The following is a 9389-nucleotide window of genomic DNA, read 5'->3' as shown; positions in this document are numbered from 1 at the left end:
ATGTGACCAAACTTGTGTAGTTTTATTTATTTGATTATTTCTGTTTTGTTTCTTTCTAGAAATATGTTTTATTTTCAAGTTTGCTTTTTTGTCTAAAATACTTGGTCTTCAATCATGACATACTGTTTTCCATTAAAAAGAAACATTTTTCTTCTATTGTCTTCAATTGTCACATACTACTTACAATGTAGAGCATAAATTTTCGGACTTTTAAACTTATTTGAGGACGTGGTTCCATAGTGTAGTGGTTAGCACGTCTACTTTCCATGCAGAAGGTCCTGGGTTCGTGCCCCAGTGGAGCCATAGTCCATGGTCTACAGCCATGCCACCCTGAACAAGCCCAATGTCTGATCTCAGAAGCTAAGCCTGTCAGGCCTGGTTAGTACTTGGATGGGAGACCACCTAGGAAGACCAGGTATTATAGTCTAATTTTTAATGATCTCTCTATTATAGATACTAATAAATAATAAAAATAATAAACAATAAAAAAATAAAATAAAAAATAAAATAAAATTATTTGATGAATAAGCTAAGACAAGCTTTATACATATGTATGATGTACATACGTGTGCGTTCTGTTGGGAGGTGGAATACCATGAGGATCAGGTATTTCTTTTCTTAAATATAATTTAAAGATTCACCAAAAAAGAACTATGTCTCAGGATAAAAGTCATTTTTAAGATATTTGGGTAATAAATTTTGTGGAATTGCATCTTCAAAACCTTAACTAACAATGAGCTTCTTGACAGAAGATGACCTTTTTGTAACCAACTCGCAGAACTCAACACATCCAATTGAGTGTGAACTCTTCAAAGTTGGAGGCTTATTTCAGGGATGAGACCATCTCTAGAAGTCGGAATCTGAACATCTCTCTCAAAATTAACTGCTTTTAACTTGTGGCCTAAGATTTTCAAAAGTAAATCAGTTTCATTTATTTGATAAACCCATCTTATATTTTGTCTAAAGTTTCTATTTATTTTTCAGTTTGACTATCCATTGGACACGGCTCTGCGTAACTTTTATCTGGTTCCAAAAATCAAATCTGCTTTTATGAAAAAAAAAAAAGTCACCAGAAAGGATTATCGACATGTTGCTACATTTTCCAAAAATGATTTAAGCAGTAGCATTATCATTATAATAACTATGGCTTCCTGAGGAGTTTGCTTTGAGAGAGAACACTCAGAAGTGTCATTTGTGGTATATTTTTATAAATATCCTGATACATTGCTATAAAAGTAACACAATAGCCTTATGGGATACTCTCAAGATTTTCTAGTCAAACCTCCTCAGTTTATACAGGAAAGGTGAGATTCAAAAAATTTATTTAAAAAGTTGCAGAAGTTTAGCTACAACATTACTTGGTGATGGAATTACAGAGATCCAAGTTTTTTATTTAATTTTAGGAATTCTTTTTAAACTATAAGCTGATATAGCTGCAGTTGTAAATTGGTTAGTGACTATGAACTTCAACCTGCAGATGTGTTTGCATTATCTAGAAATTTTAAAATACTGGTAGATGGGGCAATAATTTTCCACTTCAGATTAGCAAGAGGATTTAGTCTTGAATGAAACAAACAGCTTTTGGATAAAGTGGCCAGATTTAACAAATAAAAATTTGCATTTCTGATTTAAAAAATGCTTAATTTTTTACTATAAGTATGTCCAAGACATTGCATGGGATATACTCATGCTTAAAATATTATTTATTTGGGATTCAAATTTAGCTGGGCAACCTATATTTTATCTGGCAAATTTAGCCTTGGAGTATATAGGCATACATATCACCATTTTGATTCCGGCCTATCAGCCGTGTGTGGCAGAAATTATTATTCACTAAATAGCCTTATGTTCCTTCATCCCCATATTTCACAGCTTCCCTGAAGTTAGACAGAGCTACTTGACTAGTTTTGGACAATGTATAGTGGTTAGAAATGATGTGTATCAATTGATTGATGCATTTAAAAGCCATAGTGCAACAACCCCCCGGGTCACTCTTTTTCTCTTTTAGTGAACTAGAAGCCATCTGTTTAAGACCGCATAGATGCAAACACAGCAGCCTTGGCTCCCTGAGGAAAAGTTGGAATGAAGGTACCCAGGAGAACCATTGGGCCCTCAGCATACTCTGTGTGTAAGACATAAACCTTCATCGGTTAATCCATTGAAATTTTAGGGTTGGTTTGTTACTGCAGCTTGGTATAGCCTATGACTAACATACTGTGTATCATTATATAAATTAAGTAAATTCTGTGAGCTTAAATTTGCTATTGTCTTTTCATCTTTATGGAGTTGCCATCAACTGTGCAGATGTTTGGAGGACTGAATGAGAATTACAGGTGAAAAGCTTCAGCACTCTGCTGCACGGGAGCAGATGAGAATGATGTTTAATGATAGCTTGCCCATTATGAATATTGTTTTAATCCTTATAACAATCTTACGAAATTGGTGTTATCATTTCCATCTAAGCACTAAGGGAAATTAGAGTGGTTAAGCAATTTGCCCAAGGTCATTTCACAGAACTCATTAAGTATAGAGCTATTTCTTTATTCCATGACATTCTGTCTCCAAAATCTATATTTTCCCATCTATGTCACATAAACATTTGCCTTTGACATACAGAAGCCTGTCTCTATGTCATTTATTCATTTAAAAACATCTATTGATTGCCTACATATCAGATGTCCTATATTAGCATTAGAATACAAAGATAAAAAACCAAACCAATCTTGCCCCTAAGGAAGTCTCAGTCTTGCTCAGGCAAGTACATATATGATGATTATATGATGTATATAATACAATAGAGGGAAGCACAGACCTCTGAAAGATTACATATTGGGGGTGAGGGTGGAGTTAGAGGAGGCTCCAAAGAAGTGGTAAAACTTGAATTGAGTCTTGGATGATGAATGTGAGTTGGTCTGATAAAACAAATGGCTTGGTTATTATTCTAGGCAGAGAAAGCATGTTCTAAGCATGCACAAGCTTACTTGGTGTGTTTAGGAATTGTTAATTACCTGCTTGGGTTACAATCACATAATGATTTCAGGAGTTGGGTATAACCAGTGGGAGCTAGAAACACAGCAGAGTCTGCCCAGTGGGAGTGGGATTACCAAAGTAAGGACCGTCCAGGAGGACAAACGACATATAGGTACTGCCAGAGATGCAGAGAAAAGGGTCAAGATACCCTGACTCACTCCCTCCTCCTGCCGTCCAGTCTCCCACCACTGCCTCCCCTGGACAAACCTAACTGGAAGCCAGTTGGCAAAAGAGTCAAAGAAATGTAGTCTCAGAATCCAGCTTTCTGCCATACAGAACAGAATAGGGGGAGCACAGGTGAGAAATGGATACAGAAGAAATAACACAAGAATATCAGTTTCATCCCTTGCTTTGTGAGGAACTGCACACGTTCTTCAGTCAATAATATTAAAATATCCTATTGTCTCCAATGGGGTTTCCTTAGCAGCAGATCTTGAGATGGAGATTAGGATATCAGAAGTTTACTGAGAAGTGCTTTTGAGATCAACACTAATGGACGAGAGGAGAATTAAATACAATTAGGCAGAAGTAGAGGTTGAGCTGCAGTGCAGTCCCGACAAAGACTAAACTGACCCCATGTGTAACTGTGCGGCCAGGACAGCTCTTCAGAGCTGTCTCGAGTTGGGGCACTGGGATTGTACCTTTACACTCTCATACTGATTGGCCATTGGATTTCAGCTATTCTGAGGAGGAGGCATGACCTTGGGGAAAATCCCTACAGAGGATGACAGCTGAGGATCATCTTCCAGCATCACTCTCAGAAGCTGGGGAAATCAATCACAATTTCTACCATAATCCACTCCTCGTGCCCCTCAATCTTTTCAATATTTCCACAAGAAATTCTCCATAAGTCTTTCTTCCTGAGGGAAATTTAGAAGAGAAAAGTTAGTGGGACAAGCCAGAGTTCTTACTGTTGCAGCTGTCACAGGGCCACAAATAACACTGGCCATCTCCCTCCTCTACTAGCTTTCTACATCCCCTCACCCTCAGCTGTCATCTCTACTGGGCTTAGGTTGAACTGTTGGCATAACCCAGACCCTTTTCTCTGAGGTTTCTGAGCACTGCTCACCATGACCTTCTCTGGCTAGACTTATTATACTGGTCAATATTTCATCGGAATTGGCCAAAGGAGTACCAAGGGTTACCCAAGCAGATCACCTGGGCCCCACACATATTCCAACCAGTCCTACCTCCTCTTGATGATCGAGATCAATTTCCCTTGCAAAAATGGTGACTACTTATCTTTCTTACTGGTCCTGGATGCAAAGAGCTGGAAGTGCCCAGGCAGCAGCTATAGTTTGTAATTCAATTGGATTCTTATTGTGTCCCTCGTAGAAATGTTCTCCCTTTGGTAACCAGAATCTCTGTACCCACAGAGCTCATCATTCTATGCAAACATAATGAAGAAACCTTAAAACTTCAGTGAAGATCAATTTGGAGGGCACTTAAAAATTTAGAGTCCAGGAAGAGTAAGAAAAACTAGAAAAAAGGAAGTCGCCAGTTATGTAGGAGGAAAACACTATGATATCTCTGAAGCCAAAAGAACAAAATTTTTCAAGAAATAGTTTTGATTAATTATTATCAAATACTGCTTTGGGAAAGGTACAGTAAGATGAAGACTGAGGGTAGGACACTGGATTTAGCAATAATCAGTGTTTGAAGGGTGTATTTTTAGTGGAGTCAAGAAATGAAAGCCTGATTAGAGGGGGTTAAAAATAGGAACAGGAGGAAAAAAAGTGAGGATGATGAGTATAGATGCTTTTAAGATTTTTTTTTTTCCTATAAAAAAGAAGAGAAAGAAGTTAGCTTGAAGGAAAAGACACAAAGAATTCTTTTGATGAGGCAGACATTATAGCATATTAATGGAAATGACCCAATAGTGAGAGAATGATTGAAAGGGACTAATTATCCATTGTGATGGATGCCTAACAAAAAGTGCTTAGTAAATGCTAGCTACTCTGATTATTTTAAACTACTTTTAAAATCAAACCTTGATAATTAGAAAATCATATCCCTACTTTTTGGAATTTTTTTTTTAATTTTTGATTTCTAGCAAGTTTCCAGGTAATGTCATCAACATACCCAGGATTTAAGGTCATTGAATGTTGCTATGAAAAATAATGTTTACTGTTTCTTATGACCATGTAAAAACAAAATTACATACTTTTATGTGGAGAGAAGTGTTATGTAGGCTAGTCTATGCATCTGAATATAACCCTGTTAATTTCCACAAAATAATTCAGAATTTTGATACAGTTTACTATCTGTCAATAATCAATAACAGAGTGCCTTGTAGTTGTGTAGGGCCACAAAAACAAATAAATAAAAACAATAAACAACAACAGAACAAAAATAAGTTCAATAGAACAGTTACAAAATATTAAGCACAATCTGAGTGTTCAGATATAAAGAACTCTCCCACCATATGATCCAGCAATCCCTCTACTGGGTATTTACTCCAAAGACTTGAAACTCATACCCAAAAAGATATTTTCACACCGATGTTCACAACAGCATTATTCACCGTGGTCAGGACATGGAAGTAACCGAAGTGTCCTACGATAGATGATTGGCTAAAGAAGCTATGGTACATATATACAATGGACTATTACTCAGGCCTTAAGAAGAGATGAAATACTGCCGTTGTGACAACAGGGATGAACCTCGAGATACTCATACTAAGGGAAATAAGCCAGACAGAAAAAGTTGAAAACCACAGGGTATCACTTATATGTGAGATATAAACCTAAAAGCAACAAACGAACAAGACAAACAGAGACTCATGGACATGGACAATAGACTAGTGGTTACCAGAGTGTCGAGGGGAGTTTGAGTGTGGAGGTAGACGGGGTAAAAGAGGTCAAATATGTGGTGACCTTTTTCATAATTATAGTAAAATTAAAAACAATTATATAGATTTAAAAAAATAAAAAGTAACTATGGCTACTGGTTAAATAATCAGAGTGCCTGGGATTAGACCTAATACCTTAGTGGTATGTTGTACAGTTTTTGTTATTTAGAACAAAAGAGAAAAAAGTGAACCTCTTTACTTATGAAATTGTTCAGTTTGTGTGTGAGGAAAAGCCATGACTGTAACCAATCAGAATCTTTGTCCAAGTAAAAGATTACAGAGAATTGTTGTCAGATGCTGGATTTTTCCTTCCAGAGAAATGACAATCCTATACCTTGAAAATTTCAAGAGCAGTCTTCCAAACCCCTATAAAATATTAAACTAATATACTTGCAATTTTAGTACAAATCAAGACATGCAGAAATTGCAGAACTCATAGTTATATTAACTAAGTTCACAGGGCACACATGTAGGTTTTTTATTCCAAAGCAGCTCAGTTTGAGGAGTTAATATTTCTTTTGGGACTGAACACTTGTATTTTCCATCTTCTCTGAATTAAGATTAGAAAATGAAAATAAGTGTTTTCATACTTCATTTAAAGTATAATTTCTTAGCATTGCCAAGATGTTTGGCTGACCTCTTATTTTGTATCAATATTTAAAGGAAGGTATTAAATGAGAAATCATCTTGAGGCAAATTCAAAGACTGTGTCATGTACTAGGGCATTTATATTTTTTATATGTATAACACAATAATTTTATTTTGTGACTAGTTTCCATAACATGTTTCCATCAATTAAGAAGAGAAAAATATTTAATTTCTAAGGGCAAATCTCCAGTTTTTAACTTTTTTATGCTACGACATTGAACTGAAGAGAATCATGCAATTTAACAGTTGATTTACTTAACTTTTTCATTAAGAATTTCCTCATATTGTGTTGATTTTTTAATCGTCCAAACATTTTGATTGGTTTAAATATTCTGGAAAATATGCATATTGCTTTAGGAGCTGATAGAATACTTCCAAAAGCCATGATGGCATGTTTATGTGCCAATATAAAAATGGACACAACTAAAATATCCCTAAGTTCCACATTTTCAATTGGGAAAAAATACATTCCTTTTAAGAAATATGGCAATCATCCAATGTGAGTTTTCATATGAGGACAGTCTCAGGAGCTGTGAGGAGTACACTGCAGAACTGTCCACTCAAGGGATGGAAGAGGGGAGTATTTCTTTACCAATTCTTGTCCCTCATTGTGTCAATGCCCTCGTACTTCCAGGTTTGTATGTAAGTCAAAATTAGCTAAGCAGGTTCCCACAGGCGTTATAGCAAAAATTTCCTGATGCAGACACCAAGAAATTGCAGTGGAGGCAAGGTACTGTCATGTGATGCTTGTGTACACCTGGTTGTCATAATAACATCTGGGCTAGAAGTACATTAAGAGAACATGAGGTAGGGCGTAAGAGGTGTCTAAATACCCTCTCATGACGAATTTTGGAAAAATAGCATAGCATAATCATCAAAAGATGTGGTTACTTGCCAATGGATGGTTAAAGTGATACAAGAATATCCAAGATGTATTTAAGTAAAGAAAAATAGGCTATAGCTAAAGAATATAGCCCATGTTTTCAAGTCTGTATAGGGCCTATTAGTAAAAAGTACTATAGAAGCTTTGTGTGCCTTCAATAGAGTAACAAAGCATTGTCTCCTAAGAACTGGTCAGATATCGAGTGTGTTAAGCAACATGGTCTCCGGTGAAGAAGGGCATCGGGCAATCACAGCTTAACAACATTAACTAGGAATGTCATCTAACTTTATCTACCCTGCTTCCATGTTCACCAAACAGCTGTCTGATTCTACTGAGGCTTCCTCATACATTGGTCTACAGGTATAAAATGGACTTGTTTTCAATCTAAGCAATTGCATTTTCTTTATAGTGATATTTATTGTTGTAAATTTAAAAATTGGACCGTGTATCAATATGTATCAGTCCTTTGAGAATGTGGGTAGTGTGGGATGAAGAAGACTGAGCATGGTTGGGATATTGTTTAAAACTACATCAAGCATGGATGCGACAAGGAAACTAAGATGGTATGACAATAAAAGGATTACATTAACTTCCAGTAAGAAAAGCAGTTGAGCAAAAGTTTCTAGTGGAACAGATGGCTTGGAAAGAGTCAAAGGTGCAAAGATGTGCTGACTCGTCTTCCTGACTCTGTGGGTAAAGTGAAAGTGCTTTGGAGGACAATGTGGTTTTCAATTAATGGGAGATAGAGTGTTCAAGAAAAGGCTCAAGACTATAGTTTGTTGATTTTGACAGTTGACAGAATATCGTAGACAAAGTTATCCTAAATTTCCAATTGGAGTGTGGTATAATGGTGCCTTCCACCTCAGCAAAATCTCTTCTCCAAGTTGGTGGTTTGATTTGATCCATTGTCAAAAGTCTTTGGAGATGGGAAATAAATGTGATTGCAAAGCATTTGGTAAACACAAATTAATATAAAATTCAACATTAGCAACTTTCCAGCAAATGTCTCTGAAATAAGTAGTATATTTTGTGTAAAATTTCATAGAGTGCTTTCTTGATACATTAAAATGTTTTTCTCTTATTAGCGATGCTTTCATAGTTGGCTTGATTCACTTGATATCGATGATCTACACTGTAATAAAATTTAAGCAGAGAAACTTAATACAGTCTGAATTAGGAACCACAGCTTCATTGGGATTTAATGTATCATATTGCAGCATGACTTTCTAATATACATAATTTCCTAAATCGCGCATTGACTTCAGGGAGTACTTAAATATTCAGCTCAATTTCTCCTAAGTGTCCAGAATATAGTTAACAATATAATGTCCTGCATGCAGAAGGTAGAAAAGCTTCTCTCCACACCCAGATTAGCCAACAGAGCCAGAAAATGAGGCAACAACTATAGGAAAAAGCTCTCTGGCAGACTTATTTTCAGTACATTTTGATGGGACAAAAAGAAGAGCCAACATTTCTTGAATGCCTACTATGTGCCACCTCTTTTACAAGAATTTTAACACTTTAATCATCAAAATTAGTTTGCAAGTATAGGTATTCATTATTTCCATTTCATTTCTAAGGAAACTAAGCTCAGAGATATTGTCGAAGTTAACAGCTGTGATAGAACTGAGAATGGAATGTGGTACAGTCTTTATTTTGTTCATATACTTGACCAAGGGTCTGTGTCCAAATCTATGAATGTAAGAGAGCACTGCGCACATGAGTATCTACCATCATGATATTTTAGCATCATTTCTTCTTCAGACAATTCTTTTGGTGCTGTCAAAGTAGGCATAGATTTAAGAAAGAACAAAATTTCTGCTGTTTCCTTAAAGACAAAGGAGTTAACAGACCGGTCTTTGCTCTTTTAGTGACAACAGGTATGGTGGTCTCAGGAACCGATCTCTAACATATTCACAAACTGTAAACTTTTGCATGATGGAGCCATAACTTTGACTTTCAATTTCTAATTTATAC

At 36.1% G+C, this 9389-nt stretch overlaps 1 non-coding gene across 1 annotated transcript; it reads left to right on the top strand.

Annotated features, from left to right (window-relative positions):
* The first annotated feature begins 230 nt into the window (after positions 1-230).
* Positions 231-303, top strand: TRNAG-UCC (transfer RNA glycine (anticodon UCC)). Its single transcript has one exon. It is a non-coding gene; the product is annotated as a tRNA-Gly (tRNA).
* The last annotated feature ends 9086 nt before the right edge of the window (positions 304-9389 follow it).

Source organism: Pteropus medius, unplaced genomic scaffold, assembly GCF_902729225.1.
Source record: "Pteropus medius unplaced genomic scaffold, Ma_sr-lr_union100, whole genome shotgun sequence".
Classification (NCBI taxonomy): Eukaryota; Metazoa; Chordata; class Mammalia; order Chiroptera; family Pteropodidae; genus Pteropus; species Pteropus medius.
This window is presented reverse-complemented; position numbering and strand designations above follow the sequence as displayed.